We start from the raw sequence: 25,924 nt of genomic DNA on the forward strand, positions 1-25,924 counted from the left end.
CGTATCATTTTTCCACATGCTTTTGGAAGTTCCCTCCTCATCCCTTTCCACAGTCTTTCTCAAGGAAAGAGACTCTAGCTGGTTGATGTCAGATGCCCCTGAGTCTGTTTTCTACTCAGAATGCTCTGCACAAACTCTATCAACAAATGACATAGAGTCAAACGTGCTGTGTGTCTTTAAGTTGATGTCAGCTCATAGTGACCCTACAGGACAGAGTAGAACTGCCCCCAAAGGTGTCCTAGGCTGAGATCGTTATGGGACCAGCTCGTCAGGTCTTTTCCCCTTTTGAGCCCATGTGTAGGTTCAAACTACCAGCCTTTTGTTTAGCCACCCAATCCTTAGCCATTGTACCACCAGGGCTCTTAAAACAGGGATTAGGTTGATTAATTGTATAATCTCCAGCCACATTTGAAAGCTGCTTCCCAGAACACCCTTCCCCAGATTGTTGATTAAGACGGGCATTTGGGGACTCATTTCTTTCTCAATTGTGTAAGTGCACTCTATGAGAGGGGTTTCCCTTCACAGATAGGTGATCACATACTATTTTTCCAAATTGAACCACTCTTGGTGGTATATTGGGTTAAGAGTTGGGCTGCTGCTAATGGCAAAATTAATGGTTCAAACCCACCAGCTACTCCTTGGGAGGAAGATGAGGGTTTTCTGCTCCAGTAAAGATGTGCAGTTCTGAAAATCAGCAGAGCCAGTCTATTGTGCCATATATGAGGTCAACCCCATGGCAGTGGATTTGGTTTTGGTTTGGGTCTGTGGGGGAAGTCCTTAAGTCATTCTTTAGTCACATGGAGGAGTCCCTGGGTGGTGCAGTTGGTTAACATACTGGGTTACTAACTCATAGGTTGGATCTTCAAGCCCAGCCAGAAGTGTCTCTGAAGAAAGGCCTGGTGCTGCATTTCAAACAACAACAACAAAATCAGTTATAGAAAAAAAACAACAGAATGTTGTTCTACTCTGGCCCAAAGGAGTCCCTATGAATCAGAGTTAACTTCATGGCAACTGGCATGGGTTTGGTCCATGGGAAAAAAGAACCCTTCATAATTGCCTCCATGCCCAATAGTTCCTTTCCTGTATCCCTAGACCACCCCAGCAGCCTCAGCATCTTGCCTTATAATTGCCATGTGTCCGTCTCTCTTCCCAATGGGCCAGGCCGTGATGCAGCCACTGCCGACACAGAGGGATTGTGCAGTCCCTGCATGATCTACAGTCCTCATGACATATATCTTGAATGAAGATTAAGTGATCCTCATTAGAGCTTAGCTCAGGTGAATCCACTACCTCAGCTGGAACCGAAGTGGTGCCAGACCAATATCTGTTTTTAAAGATAGAAGGGCATTCCTAATCTTTGTGGAGAAACAGAGAGGATTCAGTGAAATGTTTCTGCAGTTGAGGCTACAGATGATCTGTTGACATGGTCTAAAAGGTTGTAGGTGGCTTAATGTCTCTCGGTACCATCAATTTTGCATTTTGTCCTGACTTAGCAAATTGGTTGGGATTTCGGCATACTGACAAGGACCTTCAGAAAGAATGTGGTTGCAGGAGCAAGTTTAAGAAAGGAAGGAGCTTTGAAGCAGCCCTCACTGAGTGCCAATCCAAAACTCTGTAACCCAGCACCTCAGAGGACTCGACCTGGGATGGCCTTTGGCAGCAGCACCATGAGCCACTTCCTCCAGTGGCCCTGATTGAAGGCTCAGAACCTGCCTCTGATTGGCAGCTGAGAAATACTAGGACCGTCACCTGCCACATCGCCTGTATTTCTCCTGGCAGTAAGAAATCCAGAAAAGTACACTATGTTCGGGCAATCTTTCCAGCTTACAAGCAGTTGTTGCTTATCTCTGTTAGCTTTGTGCAGGGGAACAATCAGGCTTTGTAATTGAAAGACTTGCATGTGACTCATGAGGTTAAGAGCCCAACGCATAACCACTATATTACCAGGGTTCCTTCCTCTTGAAGGATAGGTAAGCAACAAAAGGACCATTTCTCTTAAAACCTCTGATTGAGAGTGGCACACAACTCCTTCCACTTTTATTCTATTGGCCAAGCCCTTCGCTGGCAGGGCAGGGAAGTTTACTCTTTCCTTGGATGACTAGGAAGTGAGTGAAATTTTGTCATCTCATACAAAGGGAAAAGGGAAACATGCTCTATGATCAAATAAGTTAGGGGGAAAATGCTTTTTTAAAAAAAAGTCAAAATATTCATAGAATCTTCCCAGGGTGGCAAAAGCATGAGCACTCCCATTGTAGAAGAAACACTGCTCTCGGGAACCACACTGTGCCTGGCAAGGGAGGTGGGAGGATTTATGCTTGCTCACTTTGGCCAAGTCATTAAGCAAGGCTGATCAGTAGAAAAGGAAATCGGGTTTGTGTCATTGGATATGCAGGCGATTCTCCTTGAGATGTATTGGCCCACAACTTTGGACTCACATACAGCAGTGACCATGAAGATGGTATCGGACCTGGCGACATTTCATTTTCGTATATAGAAAGTTGACACAAGCATCTCCTGGTGGTGTAGTGGGTTACACATTGTTTCCCTAAACTTAAATTCAGCAGTTCGAAAACAGCAGCACTCAGTGAGGGAAAGATGAGGCTTTCTACTCCTGTCAACAGTTACAGGCTCAGAAACTCAGGGGGGCAATTCTCCCCTGTCCTACAAGGTCGCTATGCATCAGCAGTGACTCGATGGCAGGGAGATTAAGTTGATATTACCTATTTTAGAAAACGGTTCTGGTTATTCAATTAAGTAAGGCAGGTGCAGCCCTGTCACACAGGGTTTGTTTACACAGCACAGTAGTGTCCACTCACTCATTAGCTCAGTGTGTCTGGAACCCCAATGTGTATTACCACATGGGACAAGTCAGGTTGAAGACACTGGGGATTCGTGCTTTGTTGAGCAAGCCCTGGAATTGCAAGAGTTCTAAAAAGTTCCTGTTTTTATAACTCTCTCTCTCACACACACACACAGACACACACACATACACACACACACACACACACACACAGAAACTGGTGAACTTCACAGAACGTAGTGTGGACTTCACAGAAAGGGTGGTTGATAGCAATGAACAGGGTTGGGATGGGTCTTGTTGTATCCATTTGAAAGTCTCTAGGCTAAACAGAAATGTCCTGGTGGTATAGTAGGTTCGGTGCTGGCCTGCTAACCACCAGGTCAGCAGTTCTGAATCCACCAGTTCCTCCATGGAAAAAAGATGAGGCTTTCTATTTGAGTAAAGAATTATAGTCTCAGAGACTCATTGGGGCATGTTTATTCTTCCGTATAGGGGCGCTGCGAGTCAGAATGAACTCAGTACAGTATGCAAATAACAAGCTGTGCTAATACCATTCCAGAGAGACAGTGGTGTTCCAGGGACATTGGTTTCGCCTGGCCCCTGACCCTGAGGAAACATGAGGTCTTCAGGTCCTCTCCTGCTGCTTTTCTTTACCATCCTCCCATATCCTCCTCTGCACTCCCAAGTGGTGGGCATGATTTATAAACACAGAAATCCACTTACTCCTTTGGAAAAGTGGTTTACTTCACCCAAAAATTCGGAGAACTGTGTCGTCTCCCTTTCAAAGTAAATTATACGATGAACATACAATATTGATTGCAGGCATGTGGATTCTAAATCCTCAAGTTCCCATGAAACCCTGCTTTCCATGGCAAATCAGCCCGCCATTTCAGCACGCCAGTATTGCCAGGAGAAAGGAGCCTCAGCAGCCACCACTGCTCCGCAGCCTGCTTTTCACGGTCACACGGGGATGTCAGAGTGCCCCACACCTCGTGCACTTGACTCAGTGCTTGCTTGCAGGGGTTGCATTTCGTTAGAGCCCAACAACTTCCGAGCATTGGCAAATTCCCTCAACCAAAGGTGGGCAGCGGCCTCAAAATGTCACCAGTGATTTACCATCAGCAGGGTTGCGTTATGCTCGTCAGTGCCATCATGTGCAAGGGGAAAGACAATTCCCACAGGCTGCCAGCTGTGTTTGGGGACGGAATGCCAAGTGGGGAAGCTGGGGGTCCTCACCCCAGCAGCCACAGTTCCTGGCTCCAGGCCCTGCCCCAGGCTGTGCCAGGACGAAGAGCCTGGACTCTCAGAGACTCCGTAGCTCGATGTCCACTCAGGTTGTGTTATGTTGTGTTGATCATTCCTTCCCTAGGCTGCCACCCATCTGTCAGTTTGTCATCATGTTGTCATTTGTCTATAGCTGTGATTGCTGTAAGCGGTGTCACCAGCTACGATTATAACCAGAGCAAGCCACTCTAGACACGCTCCACCAGAGCATCCAAGCTAGGACACACTGGGAAGAAAGACCTGATGATGTACTACTGAAAATGAGTCCATGGAACCCTATGGATCAAAAGAGAATACCGTCCAAACAAGTACTGGAAGAGGAGCACCCTAGGTGGGAATACACTCACAGTATTCAGTGGGAGGTCTCCCTGGGTAGTGTTTGACTAGCACCCAGGAGGTCGGCAGTTAAATCCCACCCAGAATCCAAGAGGTGCCTAAGGAAGGTAGGCCTGAAAATCTGCTTCCAAAAGGTCACAGCCTTAAAAACCCTATGGAACAATTCTACTCTGACATGCATGGGGGTCGCTATGAGTCAAAATGGACCGAAAAGCAACTAATAAAAACAACACTGTATAAAGAACAACACTGCAAGTCCTTAGGACAAAATACACAGCAGGCACAATAGCCTCAACCACACAGGATAGGGCAACTTAGTTTCCTTTGTACCAGAGACCGGAACTGTACAACGGAATGAAACCCTGCCTGCTCTTGTGTCATCACCACAGTCGTTGGTCCATGTTGAGCCCATTGTTGTAGCCACTGTGGACATCCACCTTATCAAGGGTCTTCTTCCCTCTTGCTGCCCCTGTACTTCAACAAGCATTATGTCCTTTCTTAAGAACGAGTCTCTCCTGATAGCATGTCCAATGGATGTGAGATGAAGACTTGCCATCCTCACTTCTAAAGGGCATTCTGGCCGTGCTTCCTCCAAGAGGGAATTGCTTGTTCTTCTGACAGCCCAGACGACTTTCGGTATTGTTTGCACATCATTCACATGCATTGATTCTTCTTCAGATTTCCTTACTCACTGTCCAGCTCTCACATGCATATTGACCATTGAAACTACTTACCTTGAATTCAGAGCTTAGGGTACACTACTCAAAGCCTCATAGCTTGTGAGTGGCTGAAACATGTCTGCTGCCAGGATCTGTCCAATTTATTTTATTGAAACATCATACTCAAAAGGTGCTTTAGGCAAACATATTTTGTCTTTTGACTACATGTCCCAATAATATAACCAGAATCAGACCCTCACATTGTAATGATTCAGCTATATGTCTGAGAGGTAAAAAGACCGCCAACCATATAACTGATGGGAGAATAGGTACTGACTGTCACCTGCAATGCCATTCCTTCAACAAATATTTATTGAGTGTTATTCAAATGACAACATTTTGCAAAGCTTTAAGAAGACCCAGATATAGAGAACACAGCCCCTGCTCACAGGAGACTCAGAGATACTGCATCAGGGCATTCAGATCAGGGACACCACAGATAGATGCTGAAAGAAAAATCATAAAAAAAAATAGCAACACGCACAGAATCCAGGACAGATAAAATCCTCAGGAACAGTAATGGGAGTAGCGATACTGTGGTAGCTTTTTAATCTCCCATCATCTTGCATAGGGGTGGAGTCCAGACTGTCACTCAGGCCATAGCCAGTGAGGTCTCAATGTGGGCATGGCCTTCTCTTGAGGATTCTGGCAACTCCTGTATTCTTTCCTGGGGGTGAGAGACACCCATAACTTGATATTCCTGCTGATAAGATACATGGATCTACATTGACAGCAGCCAGAGCCTTGAACGGGGAGGAGTCATGTGGAGACCCATGCCACTTTCCATCTCCACTGGGTCCATAAGACATTCCACCGACTGCCCTGTGATCATCCAGCACTTGGTGTCATTGCATCTGTTGCATAAGTCTGAAAAAATTTACACACTGTTATTGGATATATGGGTTAATTTCGTACTTATGGACGTGGTCTGGACTGGGCTGGGATATTTTCTTAATATACAATTATTCTTCTATATAAAGCTTTTTTAAGACACATGAGTGTTTATGAATGTGCTTCTCTAGTCAACTCGAACTGACTCAGATACCATGAGGGCACAGGGTGGCTGTGTAGGGAAGGGGAGGGAAAGGGAACTGATAACAATGATGGATGTAGAACACACACACACACAGCCTAGGGGCCGAATAACAGAAATATGGGTAGAGGGACACAGAAGACGGTGTGTATAATGATATTAATATATATATATATATATATATATATATATAAAATTTAGTAAGGGTGTGAGGGTTGAGGAAAGAGGGAAAAAACAGGAGCTGATATCAAAGGGTTCGAGTAGAATGATAGTGTTTAGAAAATGATGGTGGCAGCATATGTACAAACTCGCTTGATCTAATTGACTTATGGATTGTTATATTATCTCTCAGAGCCCCCATTAAAATGTGTTCTTTTTTCGATAACAACATAAACTCACTGCCATGGAGTCAATTTTGACTCAGTATAGAACACCCCCTGTGGTTTCCTCGCTTGTTATTCTTTAAGGAAACAGAAAGCCTTTTCTTTCCCCCTGCAGAGTGGCTGGTGGTTTCAACTATTGACTTTGAGGTTAGCAGGCACCATAGCACCATGATTCCTAAGGATGCTGATAGAAAGGGAGAACCTTGTGGAACGTAATTTAAAATTCTTTAATTATCTAGAGTTACTTAACTTGAAGAGTCCCAGAGACTATGACCCTCAGTTACTCTTTAAAGCTTGAATTGAAACTGTCCCCTGAAATCATCTTTAAACTAAATAACAATTTAGCTCTTAAAGGATTGCATCCTTGAGTATTGCAGTCTTTAAAAAATCAGCACAAAACTAAATGGGTTACAGATAATTCTAAATATATGTGAGAGGGTTGTGGCAGAGAGATTAAGTAAAAAGAAAGGAAACACCTAGAATAGAAAGAACAAGAATGTTAATTCAATATGAAGAGTGTGACCAATGTCACTGAACATTGTGTCCAGAAAGGGTTGAAATGGAACAGATTTTGCTTGGTATGTTTTCACACATCAAAATTAAATATTAGTAGAAAAAAAGAGAGACTTGCATCTGTTTGAGGCTGACTACCAAATACTGGGTTATATATAATGCTAAGTATTGAATATTATCCCATTTTCATATAGCAAGTATGGAAAGCCAAGGATGGAGTGAGGCCTTCACAGGGGAGATGGCATTTGAATGATCCAGGAATATGGCTAAGAAAATGCTCATTCCCGAGTGTTTCCACTGGGTTCGCAAATACATCAGCAAATGAATGTCAATAACCCGTCTCACCGTCTAACTCAGAGCTGTGCAACCGAACTCTCTTCTATGATGAAAATGTTCCAGAGCAGTGATTCTCAAACTGTGGGTCGCGACCCCCAGCGGGGGGAGGGGTCGAACAATGCTTTCACAGGGGTCATCCGATTCATCACAGTAGCAATATTATAGTTATGAAGTAGCAACAAAAATAATTTTATAGTTGGGGGGAGCACCACACATGAGGAACTATATGAAAGTGTCACAACATTAGGAAGGTTGAGAACCACTGTTCTAAAGGCATGACATCCAATCTGGTAGCTACTACATTTTATCAGGAAAGACCAGTCCATGGAAAGGGACATCATGCTCGGTAAAACTGAAGGTCCACAAGAAAAGAGACTGACCATCAAGGAGATGGGCTGACACCATGGCTGCAACAATGGACTCCAACCTAACTACCATGGCGAGATTTGGCACAAGATCAGACAGTGTCCTCAAAGTCACATCATTGATGTTCAGGCTTTTTAAAAGATCTGTTGTAGCACATTTAGCCAATGCAACGTGTCATTTGATGTCTTGACTGATGCTTCCTTGAGCATTGATCTGGCTTAGGGTTTAAAAATTCCCCTTGGCTTCTCAATCATACAGGAGGCCCATACAGTGATCATCATTCCTCACTACACAGAGTGTCATGCCCCACTCACATTGGTCTCCTTGCTGTTCCAGGAAGAAGCTTGGAGAAGCCAATCACAAGGCCTTTTGCACTGACTGTCTCCTACCTGGAACACTTTCCCCACCGCCAGATGGCCACTCCTGTGTCTTCCTGCCTTATTCAAGTTCTGCACTGTCAATGAGATCTTCCTTGGCTGCGATGCGCTACTTGCCCCAAGTTTCCCATCCAGCGCAGTTTAGTGAGAAAAATCTCACTGCTACCTGCAGGGGTGGGAGCCTCGGCACTGGCATCTCAGAGAATGGAGCATAATCGGAACAGAAATGTGACCCTACCTCTCATGCTAAAAGGCTGCTAACTGCAAGGTCTAAACCACCACACAACCAGCCACTTCTCAGGAGAAAGGCTGAAAGTTAGTCTCAGAAACCTACAGGGGAAGTTCTACCCTGTCTTTTAGGGTCATTATGAATCAGTATCAACTCTATGGCAGTAAATTTGCATTTGCGGGGGCGCGTTCTAAGGAGCTCTGGGTCACATACCCTGATCAATCCAACTGGCAGCTGCATCATCTGCCTAAGGCTTCAAAAGACTGAGTAGGTAACCCAGGGCTCAGTGCTGTTGGCAGAAACTTGTGGGGGGTCAGAAGGACTTGAGGTGATGGTGTCCTTCTCAGTGGCCTCCGATAATCCTCTCCCCGGTCTGGGCATCAGCATCTTCTTTGCAAAATGGGATGATTGCATTAGAGAACCACTAAACTCCTACATACCTGAGCAACCAGGAAGCAATTGTGAATCCTGGAGAGGAGCAAAAGACTATGCTGGTGGCTCTGCAAATCTTGGGAAGCCTGGATCCGATGCGGCTGGAACTGTCCACTGCGAGACACCATGAATCCCGAGAGCTGTAGTTCCATGGAAGATTCAATAAATGTTCTCCTCATGCTACCTTTAGGATCCTTGATGGCAAAGTGGCAAAATCCCTTCACATTGACCTGCTAACTGCAGGGTTGGCAGTTCAAACGCACCTGCTGCATTCCTGTAGAAAGGGCAGCTTTCAACTCCCACAAAGAATTGTTGTTTCAGAAATCCACAAGGACAGTTGTATCCTGTAACTATGAGTCAGAACTGGCACAATAGCAGTGCGTGAGTGAGCTTTAAACTACATTTGAGACTGGGGTCTATTTTGAATTCCCCTACCTGTCCATTGGGTGTCATGGGAAGAAAGTAGATAGGAGAAAAAAGGGTAGGAGGCAGTGAAGGAGGAGGGTAGAATGTACTGGAGTAACACATTCTGGCAGAAAATTGTGTGTATGTGTGTGTGTGCGTGTTCTATTGTAATTCACACAGAGTATGGGTGGGCAAGGGAACTGAAAAAGTAAATATCCATGAAAAAGAAATTTTTTTTTCATTGGTGATTTTCTTTTTGTTGAGCTAAGGGATGGAGAATGTACTGCATAGGCGTGACCAGCCACTAGACCGGTGTGCTGTTAACACACCCTCCTGCCTTTGCATGCTGGGGGCCTCTCTGTAAACAGAAGTGACTTGTGACTTCTGATTTCCTGGGGCTCTAACGAGAACCCGAGAATAGAAGTTCTAAATCGTGAACAAAGGAGAGACAAAGGGTTAATGAGAGGACAGAAGTTTGAAGTTTCATTGGATGAACACAGCGCCAGCATCCAATAAACATGCCAAAGGCTGAACTCTGCCCGGAAGTAATGAATAAGCACTGTCTTTAGCCCGTGTCCTCACTCTCCCCGTCTCCTGCACTCCAAGGCAGCCTCACTAAGAGTAGTCAAAGGTGACATGGTGGTCCTTTCATGTCTCTCTGACCCCTCACGCTGCCTTCACCTCTATCCAATTTGCTTCATCCTTCACCCTTCTCCCTGATCTTCCTCTTTGAAAGATCTAATTCATACTAACTGGTAAAACTCAGTTAGCACACAAGAGAGGAGACATCTCCTTCCTCAGCCTATGCTGCAGAAAAAGAAACTCGGGCTTGCGCTCATTTGCCCAAATGTCAAAGGTCCCATCACGGGCAGGGCCATGATGTGAAAATTCAAGCAAGCAGCCCCAGAGCCAGAGCTCCCAACCCTCATCCACTGCAGTTCAAGTTCATGGGGTGAAGTGGTAAAAAGCTAACCAGAAACTGAGAGTCAATGTAGATACCCAAGGCTTACTTGCCAGGGCACTCACTCACTGCCACTGAGTCAATGCTGACTCATAAGAACCCTATAGGGCAGGGTAGAATTCCCCTGTGAGTTACTGAGGATGTATCTCTTTATAGGAATAGAAAGCCCCATCTTCCCCTTGTGGATTGGCTAGTGGTTTTAAACTGTTGCACAAAGCATAACCATGACACCATCAGGACTCCAAAACATGCCAGGGCAATCAATGGTTCTGTGAGATCTCTCAGGATAGAGATATACCTTGCTCCTTGGCTACACACGAGAAAGCATTCACCTCCAAGCCTAGTTTGTGATCCAAGTGAGTTTTATGAGAATTAGAAGAAGTATCAGGTTTATAAAGGCACCTGCAGGGCTCTTCAGAATTGTGCATCTCCTTAGAAGCTTCCCTGAAGTCACGAGGTCTGCTCTCTGCTCCTGCCTTTTAAATTACTCCCAGAGGTGGGGCCTGCTGGTGACCCTGGTTGAACTCATTGGCTGATCTGAATTCACCTTGCCTTGGTGGGCCAATGCAGGTGCAGAACACACCCAGGTGTACCTCCCCTTCCTGCCTGGGAACCTGAGCCTTGGAGCATGCGCAGTGTACCACTCGTTCATGGGACAAAGGCTCAGACTGCTGACCATGCATAATGGATGCCTCAGTCCCTAAGCTAAACTACCTAGCAGTTCCAAAACCCCACTGCTGTGTAGTGTTCATGAACTTTGGCAGGAACACATCCTTACCACGAAGAATCCTGGTGGCCCAATGGCTAAGCACTTGGGCTTTAGACCGCGGTCAGTAGCAATACATGAGAAAAAGGTCTTGCCATTGTAAACATTCCACCCCACTGCCATCAAACGCAAAGAACCTCTGGTGACATGGCGGGCTACTCACAGAGCTACTAAATGCAAAGTCTTTGTCCGTTTTACACGCTCACACACACAAACTCACACTCATACCCTTTCAAAATCTCTGTAGGGCTTCTGATGTCGTGTCCTTTTTACACACACACACACACACACACACCCTTGCAGTATCTCTGGAAGGTAACTGACTTCGTGTCCTTTTTACACACACACAAACACACACCCACATTCATACCCCTGCAGAAACTCTAGAGGGCTTCTGACGTCGTGTCCTTTTTAGTCACACACAAAAAAACACTCACACCCATGCAGAATCCCTGGAGGGCTTCTAACTTCGTGTCCTGTTCACTCACACTCACACACAACCTTCCAGAATCTCTTGAGGGCTTCTGATATCGTGTCTTTTTTATACACACAAACACACACACACACACACACTCACACTCAGACCCTTGTAGAATCCCTCGTGGGCTTCTAAATTCGTGTACTTTTTTTACAAACACACACACACACACACCAGCGTAGAATCTCTAGAGGGCTTCTAACTTCGTGTCCTTTTTACACACACACACACACACTCACACACCCTTGCAGAATCTCTAGAGTGCTTCTGGCATCGTGTCCTTTTTACACACACACCCACACACACTCACACTCATACACTTGCCGAATATCTGCAGGTCTTCTGACTTCGTGTCCTTTTTACACACTCGCACACACACATGCACACAATCACACACCCTTGCAGAATCTCTGGAGGGCTTCTGACTTCTCCTTTTTACACATACACATACACATACACACCATTGCAGAATCTCTAGAAGGCTTCTGATTTACTGTCCTTTTTACACACACACAAGCACACACACACACACACACACACTATCACGCACCCTTGCTGAATCTCTGGAGGGTTTCTGAATTCATGTCCTTTTTTGACACACACACACAAACACTCACAAAATTGAAGAATCTCTGGAGGGCTTCGGACTTCGTGCCCTTTTGACACACTCTCATTCACTTGCAGAATCCCTTGAGAGCTTCTGACTTCGTGTCCTTTACACTCACACCCACACACATCCTTGCAAATCTCTAGAAGGCTACTGATTTGGTTTCCTTTTTACACAAACACACACACAATCTTGCAGAATTTCTGGATTGCTTCTGACTTAATGTCCTTTTTACAAACACACACACACACACACACACACATACTCACACTCAGACCCTTGCAGAATCTCTAGAGGGCTTTTGACTTCGTGTCTTTTTTACACACACACACACACACACACACACACACACACACCGTTGCAGAATCTCTGGATGGTTTCTGAATTAATGTCTTTTTACAAGCAAACACACACACACACACACACAAACACTCCTGCAGAATCTCTAAAAGGCTTCTGGTTTCCTCTCTTTTTTCCACACACACACACACACACACACACACACACACATACACGCACCCTTGCAGAATCTCTGAAGGGCGTCTGATTTCATGTCCTTTTTAAACACACACTCACACACACACACATACACACTCATTTACTTGCAGAATCTCTGGAGGGCTTCTGATATCGTGTCCTTTTTACACACACACACAAACACACTCTTGCAGAATATCTGCAGGTCTTCTGACTTCGTGTCATTTTTATACACACACACACACACACACAGACACACTCACACTTGAAGAATCTCTGGAGGGCTTCTGAGGTCCTGTCCTTTTTACACACACAAAAATACACCCTGGCAGAATCTCTGGAGGGCTTCTGACTTCGTTTCCATTTTACACACTCACACACACACATGCACACATGCACGCATCCTTGCAGAATCTCTTGAGGTATTCTCATTTTGTGTCCTTTTAACACACACAGACACTTGCAGAATCTCTGGAGGGCTTCTGATTTTGTGTCCTTTTTAGACACTCACACACACAAAAACTTTGAAGAATATCTGTAGGGCTTCTGACTTCCTTTCCTTTTTACACACTCACATACACACACACCCTTGCACAATCTCTGGAGGTCTTCTGACTGCGTGTCCTTTTTACACACACACACAAACTCACACTCATACACTTGCAGAAACTCTGTAGGGCTTCTGACTACATGTCCTTTTTACACACACACTCACACTCAGACCCTTGCAGAATCTCTAGAGAGCTTCTGATTTCGTGTCCTTTTTACAAAAACACACACACACACCATGGCAGAGTCCCTAGAGGTCTTCTGACTTCGTGTCCTTTTTACACACACACACACATATACACACACACACGATTTCAGTATCTCTGGAGGGTTTCTGAATTAATGTCCTTTTTACAAGCACAAACAAACACACACACACACTCTTTCAGAATCTCTAAAAGGCTTCTGGTTTCCTGTCCTTTTTCCACACACACACATACACACACACACACACACTCATACCTTGCAGAATCTCTTGAGAGCTTCTGACTTTATGTACTTTACACTCACACCCACATACATCCTTGCAAATCTATCAGGCTACTGATTTTGTTTCCTTTTTACACAAACACACACACACAATCTTGCAGAATCTCTGGAGGGCTTCTGACTTCGTGTCCTTTTTACACACACACACACAAACACACACACTCACCCACAGACACTTGCAGTATCTCTAGAGGACTTCTGACTTCTTGTTCTTTTAACACAAACACACACACACACCATGGCAGAATTACTAGAGGGCTTCTGAATTCGTGCCCTTTTTACACACACACACACACACACACACACACACACACACACACCCTTTCTGAACCTCTGGAGGGTGTCTGACTTAATGTCGTTTTTACAAACAGAAAACACACACTATGCAGAAACTCTAGAGGCCTTCTGACTTTTTGTCCTTTACACACACACCCACATACATCCTTGCAAATCTATCAGGCTACTCATTTTGTTTTCTTTTTACACAAACACACACACAATCTTGCAGAATTTCAGGAGGGCTTCTGACTTCGTGTCCTTTTTACACACACACACACACAAACACACACACATACATACTTTCAGAATATCTGGAGGGTTTCTGACTTAATGTCCTTTTTACAAACACAAACACACACACACACTTCCAGAATCTCTATAAGGCTTCTAGTTTTGTGTCCTTTATACACTAACAAACATACACGCACCATTACAGATTCTCTGTAGGGCGTCTGATTTCATGTCCTTTTTACACACACATACACACATACACACAAAAACACTTGCAAAATCTCTGGAGGGCTTTTGACTTTGTACACACACACACACTCATGCCCCTCCAGAATCTTGGAGGGCTTCTGAGTTCGTGTCCTTTTTAGGACACACACACACACACACACCCTTCCAGAATCACTAAAGGGCTTCTGATTTTGTTTCATTTTTACACACACAGACACATACACGCACCTTTGGAGAATCTCTGGAGGGCTTCTGACTTCGTGTCTTTTTACAAACACACACACACTCACGCTCAGACCCTTGCAGAACCTCTAGAGGGCTTCTGACTTCTTGTTCTTTTTACGCAAAGACACACACACACACCATGGCAGAATATCTAGAGGGCTTCAGGGCTTCTGACTTCGTGCCCTTTTTACACACACACACACACACATACACACACACACAAACACTTTCTGAATCTCTGTTGTGTGTCTGACTTAATGTCCTTTTTACAAACACAAACACACACACACACACTTGCAGACACTGTAAAAGGCTTCTGACTTCGGGTCCTTTTTACACACACACACACACACACACACTCACACACCCTTGCAGAATGTCTAGCGTGCTTCTGACTACGGGTCATTTTTACACACACACACACACACACACACACTCACACTCATACACTTGCAGAAACATCTGGAACAGTCTGGTCTGGAGACTCAGATCCTGAGAATATGGTGGGGGGCACCAGGCTCACATGGCTGAGGATGTTTCGGTGCAGGGTGGAACCATGCACCCCAGAGCTCTCTGTATTCCACAGGTGGATGGTGCTGTCAGAAGAGCAGGTGATAAAGGAGCTCAGGGGCAGGCAGGCCTGTTGACTGTCCTTCCCCTCAGGGTAGACCTGGAGGAGCACAAGGACCATGGGAACCTGGGTCAGACCTTGGCTGCCCACAGAGATGGGAAGGGATGAGAGTAGAGAAAAGGTTGGTCAAGACTTAGCCCCAGATTATCCCAGAGCAAGCAAGTCATAATGATTAGTTCTTGTCTTTAACAAGTAAAGGAATATACATTAACCAAGCACCTAGTAAGTACTAGGAATTCTAAATCTCCCACTTACATTGTCTCTTTTTCGTAAAAATCAAATGCATCAGGTATGTCATTTCACAATTGCAGAAACTAAGGTTTGGTCAAGTTCAGGAACATGTCCAAAGAGGCCAAGTTAAGACTGCACAGGGGCATACTGAAAAACGTCTGAGATGAGTCAGTACTAAAACCCCTCCCATCCTCAGTGCCAATTAACAGATACAAAGGGACCCAGGGGCACTGCTGGGGGAGCAAGGGTGCTGGAGGAAACAAATTCAACACTTGAGGAACTCCAGCTCCTAATGGTAGCCCAGGAAACACGGTCAGTCTCAGCAGACCTTGCTCACGTACCTCTACACTCCAGAAGCAGGAGGAATGATACAGAGCTGAATACACCTTTCCCACTTTCTTGGGGTCCTTCCCATCCCAGACATAAATACTATGGTCATTGTACACACAAGAAAGCCACTGATTTGCAGGATCAAAGGTCAAGGCGATGGTGTCCAGATACTTCGCATTGGCCACTCCAGCGAAAAGGCGACTGAGGAAAGAGTGGGGCGGGGTGTCCAGGGCAGACAGGGCAAACTGGTGAGTGAGCGCTAAAGAAATGGGGCACTCAAGGGAGGAGCAGCAGGTTGGCCAGCAGTCACTGGAGAAAGAACGCAGCAGCTTGCCTGGCATTCCTTGCCATGCGGCTCTCCAAAAGAACACAAGTTATTTCATAGCCCCCAACATCAGGCAGGGACAGTGTGTGGCCGTGATGCAGCCAAGCAGATGTCAGGCCCTTCTAGACTCACGTCAGAGGACAAGGAAGGACACAGTGCAAGCCACAACCATGGTCGTATATCATTTCCTACCAATTACAGATTTAGTCCCCTCCTGCCCTGAAAGAGAAATTAATATACTCAACTGCAGAACTGCCCCGCTTCCTGACAGCACTGAAACCAGAGCAAAACATCACTTCCTGCAATCACCCAACCCAAGGCCCGAGGCTACAATAAGCCCCTCCTACCGCAGCTGCAACCCAGGGCCACCCTGAGTGAGAAAGGCCTGCTCCGTCAGGTTTCCCGTCTCTCTCAGAAACCCTAAGGAACTGCCCGTCTATCCTAGCTGTGGTCTTTACAGGACAATGCATTACCACACGGCAGACTCAGATTACCACGGTTGCCCACAGTGAGCAAGAAATGCTAAAAGACCCACCTGTGCTTGACTGCAAGGGTCTTCCCAGAGGTCTATGTGTGCCCTCCTCTCCTTGCAGCATGCCAAGGATGGCCTGGCACAGAGTGGGGCTCTGACAGGACTCAGGGGCCCACCACACCGCTCACCTGGCTTCTGGGATGCTGGCAATGTCTGTCCCCAGGGCATGGGGTCGGGGCAGCGTGCTGAGGAAGTGCAGGTTGGAGGGGATGAAAAGACGCACGGTGCTGTCAGCACAGCCACAGAAGATGTAGACCTGGATGACCGAGATGTAGTGGGCCACTGTGGTCTGTGAGCACAGAAGCCGCAGTCAGCAAGGGTGTCTACCCACTCCTTCACCCGACACCTCAACAGCCATGAGCCAAGAGGCAAGGACAAGGGCAAGGCAGGCCAGCTGCCCTGGCCAGAGCCCCTCAATGCCCCTCCCTCTAACAGCTGCTAGCCAGAGGGCCCACAGCCCCGTGCAATTAGGGGGAAGGAGTCAGCAAGCCTTATAAGGCACCTGAGGTTTAGGCAAAGACACACTCAGAAAAGGCCGGCCACAAGAAAGGCAGCAGAGGCAGAGGACAGGGCCAGCACACTTACTGTGATGCTGTCTTTGTGCTGAGCAGAAGAGGAAAGCAGAGGAAGAGGCAAAGACAGAGAGCGCGAGCGAGCAGAGAGGTTCCCAAACACCTTCCTCCGCTTGGGGCCTCCCCCAGCGTGCATGCAGACCCCGCTGCTAGCCCCAGGACCCCCGGATCCTGGAGGTGACAGACGGGAGGGTGCCGACAAAGCATTCACTTACCCTCAGCTCCACTCCCTTGTCCAACAGTCTCCGGTCACTGAACTCACACAGCTGCCCCGAGGATGTGATACAGAAGGTGCTGTCAGCCTTCTTCCCACGACCACAGGCTACATCAGTGAACAGGTTGTTCCTCAGGTCCCCCAGCAGCCCGGAGCAGCCCAGCAGGGGCACAGTGGAATTCACCAGTGAAGGCACACCGCAGGTGCCACCCACCAACCCACCCTGCAGGCTACCCCCGGGAAAGCAGGCCCTGGGGAGAGAGGGAAAAGGCTTCCCTTGCAGATTGACATAGCACCTGGCCCAGCTGAGACTTCCACGGGGCTTTTGAGCATGCAGAAGGGGGCGCAGGTGGAACACATCTGAGCAGACACCACACTGGTGACCACTTGCTGCCTCAACTTTGAGGTCTTGCTGTCATCAAGGTACCAGAAATTGATGTGCCAGTTGCCTGCAATGACAAAGTAGCTGCAGTCCTCAGAGAAGGATACTGCTGTCACCCAACTGGACACCTTGTTGGAAGCCAGTACAATGTTTTTCTGGAGAGAAAGTCAAGGGAAATCAAGGCTCTGCTTCTAGGAGCTGAGGGAAAAGAGACTTACACACTGAAGGAGGTTAGACAAGCTGTGAACGTGACCTCTCCTTCTGCCCCTTTCTCAGCATCCTAGATACCCAGTTGCTCCTTTCTGCTCAGAGTTCTCTAGAAAGGGACTGAGGCCAGCAGGCGGAAGTGAAGGCCACCAGTCAGCAGTTTCTTGGCTCCCCTCCCGGCCCCGCCTGTCCTGAGGCCAGCAGCCCACTCACCTTCCAGGCCCAGACATTGACGATCATGTCATGCTGGTAGCCCACTGAGACAATGTACTTGGCGCTGGGTGAGAAGGCCACACACGCCACGCCATACTTATGCTCCTGAAGCTCCGCCACCTGGCTGCGCTTCGACGCGTCCCATGCCCGCACAGCAGGCATGTGTCCACTCTGCGGGGACGAGGACCCCGAAGTAAAGGCTAGAGGCAGCCAGCTCCCTCTCCATCCACGGAGGCCTGGCCTTCCCAGCCACTGGACAAGAGCCTGCACATAAAAGAAGGACACCTAACCTAATGTGCCTGCACATGAATCAAGGACATCCCCGGAGGGAATGTGATCAGTGTTGGGGAACAGGGACTCTCAGGGATGGGCTCCTGGCGTGATTTGGATGGGCAAGAACCACCACTCCTGCGGTTTGCTCCCACAGCCTCACAAGGCAAGTCTAAGGGAGGGCAGCCCTGTTCCACACTGTGACCAGCAGGGGGACTCCAGGGATAAGGAATGTGTTAAGGATGTGCTTTCCAAAATGTGGTTCCCCAATTGGCAGCTTCAGCCTCATCGGGAACTACTTGTTAGCATTGCAAACTGAAGAGAGCCACCCTAGACCTGCTGAGCCCGAGAGCCAGCATTCTGTAGTACGGGGAGACCATAGCACTTCTGATGCAGGCTACAGCCTAAGAACACTGCTCTAGGGCAGACCAAACACCCAAAGTGGACACCAGAACAGAAAGTTAAACTTGGCACCAGTCCTATGCGGGCCGCAGGCTGTCACTCTCTGCTAAGGCCAGGCCACTCCCTCTGCAGTGCCTGAGCTTCCTTCCTCACTCACCTAGCCAGTGACCAGGTACTTGCCATCAGGAGAGTTGGCAAGGGAAGTGATGGTTTTCCTGAAAGGAATGGGGGCAGGCTCAAGAGGGGCATTGGCAGCCTGGCCCAGGTCTGGCCTCTCACAGTCCCCTCTCAAAACAAGGGCAGCAAACCCGCCCTGCCTGTGCTGTTTCCCTTGCAGACCTGGGGCCCAACAGGGACCAATGCCAAAGAGAAGCAGGTGGCAACTTTCTGGCCGTCCCTGGGGAAAGGTGGCCCTCCCCAAAGCCCCAGAGCCCATTTACCTGGAGCTGTTGAGGATGTGGTGCTGCTTGTGTTTCCAGGGATTGAAGAGCACAACCACACACCTGGGGAGAGGGAGAGGGGAGCACAGCCTTAGCACCCCACTTCAGTGGCCCAGCCTAGACGACCCCACGTTGACAGAGTGCAGCTGGATTCTGGCAGCACTCTTCAGCCTTTCTCCCCTTCTGTAGCCCCACACGGTGCAAGGGCCTGTAGGGAGCCCTGCCTGCCCAGTGCTCTGTGCACCAGCACCATCGGGCCATGCCCCATATTGATGGGGTGGCCAGTCTTCCCAGAGCCCTTGTCCTTACCCCAGGGCAGAGGGCAGAGAGAAGGATGCACATGATTTGGGTAAGAACAGGCCTCAGCTGTGCCCTTGTTTACAGACCTCCTGGTTTCCAGGATAGAGGGATCTCTCATGTCTGCACCCATGTGTGTCCTTGCAAGAGCCAGCCCTCCACATGTTGGATGAGAAAGCAAGTGGAAGGTCAGGGCCCAGGGCCAGGCCTGCAGAGAGACTCAGAGGGATGGAGAGGCAGAAACCTGCCTGAGGAAGGGAACTTCATGGAGCTGCTGGCCCACGTCAGACTCTTTAGCCCAAAGAGCCTGAGCAGTGCCATTCTAACAGCCTCCAGGCTCCCCCTCCAGTTAGTCAGCAATGCTGGGTGAGATTGCATGGAGACTGAAATTCAAGAGTGAACTCGAGAGAGGGAGGCAGGTAAGAGTCAGGGACAAGGAGCTGGGAGCCAACAGCTCGCCAGTGTCTCAGGGGCCATGGCGCTCAGCAGGTTTAGTCCCTCTGCCCAGCTGTCCCCTCTCTTAATTAGCGCTATGCCTACTACTTGCTATTAGCTGGCCACAGCAAGCCTGGAGCCTGCTCCCCCAGGTTAGGGGGTCGACTGTGTAGACAGAGGTGAGACGCAGTAGAAGGCTACTTGTCCCAACACTGCCTTTTACAACAGGAAGCAGACACAGGACCCGCATCTGGACCCCACTGCTTGCAGATGGGAGCAGGAGCTGCAGCACAGGGCTTGGTCTCTTCTGCAGACAGAGGCCTCCGGCTCAGCTCCATGAGCCAGTTCGCTATGCAAATTCCACTGTCAACTAGGGATTCTGGGATCTTGGAGGTGCACCAGGTAAGCTCACAGCTGGCTACCAGGCTGATTGACAGCCTTAGAAGCCTGAGAAACGCCCTCTTCTCCACAGAGCGCCCCCCCGAATCCTTTTTCACCCTCTTTTTTTTGTTCTCTTTTTTATCTCTTTAAACCGATTTGAAGACCCCTGCTCTCCATATTCCTTGAATGGGAAAAACAAGATGACGTTAGAAACACGCAGACACACACCTGCCCAGTTGCTCTGAAGGAGAGTCTAATACATGGGACTGGCCTAACTCCTCTAAAACAGAGCTGCCTGCACAGAGGATGAAAGGAACTGTGCTCAAACACTCAACCACATTCACTGTCGCTGAGTCGAGTCTGACTCATAGTGACCCTACAGAACCCAGCAAAACTGCCCCTGTGGGTTTCCAATACTAACTATCTAGGGCACCACAAAGTGTCATCTTTGTCCTTTGGAGTGCCTGGTGGGGCCTAACTGCTGTCCTTGCCGTTAGAACCCCAACACAGAACCATGACACCCTCAGGTATCTGGGCATCCAAAATTGAGAGATAAGGACCCCTAAGGAATAGAGCCAGGGTTCACAAACAGGGCTTCTGACTTCGGGTCCTTTTTACACACACACACAAACACACACACACACACACACACACACTCACACTCACACCCAAATGCATACCCATACCCTTGCAGAATCTCTGGAAGGCGTCTGACTTCATGTCCTTTTTACACACACACACACACACACACACACACTCACTCACACACCCCTTGCAGGATTACTAGAGGGCTTCTGATTTTGTTTCCTTTTACACACACACACTCACACTAATACTCATACCCAGGCAGAATCACTAGAGGGCTTCTGACATCGTGTCCTTTTTACACGCATACACACCGTTGCAGAATCTCTAGAAGGCTTCTGATTTACTGTCCTTTACACACACACACACACACACACACACACACACTTGCAGAACCTTGGAGGGTTTCTGACTTCGTGTCCTTTTTACACACTCACACACACAAATGCACACATGCAAGCACCCTTGCAGAATATCTGAAGGGATTCTGATTTCCTGTCCTTTTTACACGCACACACCCACACAGACACACACACACCCTTGCAGAATCTATAGAGGGCTTCTGAATTCGTGTTTTTTTACACACACACACACACACACACACACACTCACAATCATACCCTTCCAGCATCTCCTTAGGGCTTCGGACTTCATGTCCTTTTTCCAAACACACACATACATGCACCCTTGCAGAATTTCAGAGGGCTTCTGACTTCGTGTCGTTTTTACACACCCACTCACACTCATACCCTTGAAGAATCTCTCGAGGGCTTTTGACATCTTGTCCTTTATACACACACACACACACACACACACAGACACACACACGCACACCCTTGCTGAATTTCTGGAAGGCTTCTAAAGTCATGTCCTTTTTACATACAAACACACACATCCTTGCAGAATCTGTAGAGGGCATCGGACTTCGTGTCCTTTTCACACACACACACACACACACACATACACATTCACACACATACCCTTCCATAATCTCTGGATGTCTTCTGACTCCGTGTTCTTTTTCCACGCACAAACACACACACACACTCACACCCTTGCAGCATCTCTGGAGAGTGTTTGAACGACCCTGTTGGTCATGGTATGTCGTGTGACTAGAAGTGTATATGAGCAGAGAATCCAGAGGACAATTACTGAAGTCTATAGAGCAGGGGTCAGGGATACACTGCGGGTCTCTCGGTCCATGCATGTGGCTCTGAAGTTAGGAAAGACCATTTGCGAGAAGAGGACATCATGTGGATCTGGGGAAACTCTTCATGACACGGACTGGCACCATAACCGCAACAATGACCTCAAACCTGCCGATGGGCAGGAAGATGGCATAGGATCGGGCAGTTATTTGTCCTATCAGACCTACTGTCAATAGGAGTCAAATTTGACTTACTGGAGACTAACAACAACAACAAGGTCTTTCTATCTATTGATGCATTCAATCTCAACCTCGAACACACAACCTAAGCACTATTTTTCACTTCCCTTCTACAGACAACAGCGCAAAGGGGGTTCAATGATTTGTCCCAGGTCATGGAGCTAGAAGGACATAGAGCCAGGACTGGACAATGGAGCGATCTGACAACAGAGACATTAAACATAAGCAGGGCTTTGTTTCCCACAAAGATCATAGGCATAACCATAATGGACTTGGCACAAGTCCTGCTGCATGGCAACCTTTCAGCAGATAGGTGCTATCTTAGTGCCATCCAGGTGACAGCAAGTCAGCGACTGTATAGGACAGGGTAGAACTGTCTGTGGGTTTTTGACACGAAATATTTACAGCAGTAGAACTCCTCATCTTTCTCCCACAAAAGTCCCTATGATTGTTAGTAATTTGGTCAGAAGTCACTTTAATGGTGACCAAATCCTTCCTTTTTTGGGATTCAACATTATACCCCACTGCTTCTAATAGCTCCTCATCCCAAACCAAAACAGGCATGAGAGAGTTGATTCTGACTCATGGTGCCCCATGTGTGCATTGCATAGGATTTTCAAGACTATAGGCTTTAAGCAGGTTGCCAGGCCTTTCCTCCATGGTGTCCCTGGGTGGGTTCCAACGGCAAATGATTTGTTAAATAGTTAGTTGTGTGGGGAACTGTTTGCCCCTCTTCAGGAACTCCAATATCCTTGCAGCTCTCTATTCACAAAGGACTGTCCTTCCAACCAAGAGTTCAGAGTGCTTGTTTTCTCTCTCTTATTTTCTTTACATCAAGTTGTTTGGGACTCCCCAGGAGCTGGGTCCCAGGGACATATTTATATGTAATTATGACCCTGTCATCTACAACATGATCATGATAAATGGAGAAAAGACTGAAGTGATCAGGGCTATCTTCTTTCTGGAGTCCACAATAAATGATCATGCGAGCCCCGGTCAAGAACTCAAGGGATGTATTGTATTGGGTAAATCTGCTGTTTGAGATCTCTTTCTTTTTTTCTTTTTTTGCAGCTGGGAAAGAGAAAGGGGAGATGGGCTGTTCTCCCAAGTTTGGGTCCCTTCCAGGGCACCCCCCATTCAAACCTGGCCAACTCCACTCGGGAATAGAGTTCCCTGACACTTCTGTAGAACTGCCCTGTGGGAGGACCAATGTCCTAAAGGTTCACAATGGAGAAGACAAGTTTCAAGAGCTATAGCCTAGCCCCTTACAGCCAGAGTGTGACTCAACAAGGGCCCCCACAGGAACTTCCTAGGGATCTTAAGTAGTTGGGGCTTAAGGAGAGTGGCATGGGGCTCTAGCAAGCTAGGAGCCCATCCCAGGATGGGGTTACATATCCCAAGCCCTTGATGGGGAGGCCTCAGGTAATAAGTGGGCCCAATGGAGTTCTGGGTATGTGGGCCTGGGGGAGGTGAACCACCTTTGGGGCTGGACCAACCCAGGGCATCCCAAGTGGGATGGGGTGCAGGGGCCTGGGTAGGGTCCCTCTTCCTCTCCATCCTCCATGGCCAGTCAGGCTAACACAAGATCTTAGATAGGCATGGGGCCTTGGGTAGTGCCCAGATGAGCCATGGGCTAGCTGAGCAGGGGATGTTTCCTGGGTAGGCAGAGGGCCTTGGGCAGGGTCTTTGTGGCAGGCCCAGACCCAGGTGGTCACGGACCTGGAACAGGGATCCCAGGTGTGTGCCCGGCCTGGACTGGACCAAGGTTGGCAAGGGCCCTGATGCAGGTTCCTGGGTGGGCAGCGGGCCCAGGGCAGAGTCTTGGTGGTGAGCAGGCCCAGGGTGGGGGCAGGGGGTCTGGAGTGTGGTCCTGGGTGGGTCAGCTGGGCAGGGCGGGGATCCTGGTGGCTGGCCAGGCGCCTGGTGGGCTGCAGACCCACATCAGGGGTCATGGTGGCAAGGCCCTCCCTGGTGGGCAGGAGTCTGGGAAGGGGCGGGAAGGCTGCACAGGCCACACCTGGTCTTTGAAGTCCTAGGCCTTGTGCATCAGGTCATTATTGCCCATGGAGGCAGTGCGGCTCCGAGGCTAGCTCACAGCCTTCAGAGCGTGGCTCGCTCAGCTCCTGAGCCCTTGACCTCTTTAGGAAGTGCTGGCTGGCTTCCTGTCATGTTCTCAATAGGCTCCAGCTGCTGCCAAGTAGGCCAAGCCTTAAAGGGGCCATGGGCTTCCACCTGTGTGCCCCTCCTCCTCACCCTTAAAGGGGCCGCGTGCTGCCGCCAGAGACCTCTTTCAAAAGTGTTCTTCAAAGTGTTTAAGAGCAAGAATGTTACATTAAGGTGCACCTGACTAAAGCCATCTTAGTCATATTGTCGATGGCCTTCTATGCACGTGAAAGTTGGACATTGAAAAGGAAGATCAGAGAAGAATCAATGCATTTGAATTGGGAGGCTGGTGAAGAATATTGAAAGTACTATGAACTGCCAAAGAACAAACAAATGTGGGTTAGAAGTACAGCCAGAATACTCCTTAGAAGCCAGGATGGTGAGGCTTCCCCTCACGTACCTTGGGCATACTGTTAGGGAGAGACCAGTCCCTGGAGGAGGAAGGACGTCCTGCTTGGTGAAGCAGAGAGGCAGTGAAAATGAGGAAGAACTTCGGCCAATGGATCGACACAGTGGTTCCAACAAGGGGCTCAAACATAAGAACAATTGAGAGGATGGGGCAGGACTGGGTTGTGTTTCGTTCTATTATCCATATGGTGGCTAGGGGTTGGAACTGACTCAATGGCATCTAACAGCAGAAACAATGTCTACACACAGTACTAACAGGACAGGAAGTTTCCCAACCCCTCTCATCTCTCAACCCCAGGAACAGAGATGCCACCTTCCTTCTAGCTGTATTCCCAGTATCTAGAACAGAGCTCAGCAATGAAGTACTTAACAAACCAGAAGTGGCTGTTACTTAGCTCCATGCCTCAGAGGTCTCAGTTCCCAAGACCCGAAACAATGACATCAGTGTTGTTGTTTGTTGCCATCAAGTCGACTTCCAGTTACACCTGCGTCACACCTGCGTACCTAGAATCCCACCTTATGAAAATAAGCCAGAACAATGATTCTTGCCCACGGTGTCTACAGACTATGACTCTCCACTCTGAAGGGATGTCATGTAAATGTTGAACTGCTAGCTCAAAGGTTGACAGTTCAAACCACCAGTTGCTTCAAAGAAAATAATGAGGCTGTCTGTTCCAGTAATGTTGGACAACGTTGGAAAACTTACATAGGATCTCCATGAGTTGGAAGTGACTGGGGAGTAATGGGTTTGATGTACCTGGAATGATGATGCGACCAGAGAAAGAATGAGAGGGAAGTCTGAAAAAGAAGCACCGACCTGCCCTCCATCGGGCTGTTTTGTGATTTTTTTTTGCAGCAGATGGTTCGAAGGGAACAGGGAATGAAGAGGCGGAGTGCATGGCACAGTTGAGGTCTATTTGCCATTCTGACCAAGTGCCTCTGTGAGAAAAGGGGGAGGGGAGGCTTGACCTGGATCTTGGTCAAAGCCCAAGAAAATATATGAATTCCCAGAATGA

The sequence above is a fragment of the Tenrec ecaudatus genome, chromosome 11 (genome assembly GCF_050624435.1).
Source record: "Tenrec ecaudatus isolate mTenEca1 chromosome 11, mTenEca1.hap1, whole genome shotgun sequence".
Taxonomy (NCBI): domain Eukaryota; kingdom Metazoa; phylum Chordata; class Mammalia; order Afrosoricida; family Tenrecidae; genus Tenrec; species Tenrec ecaudatus.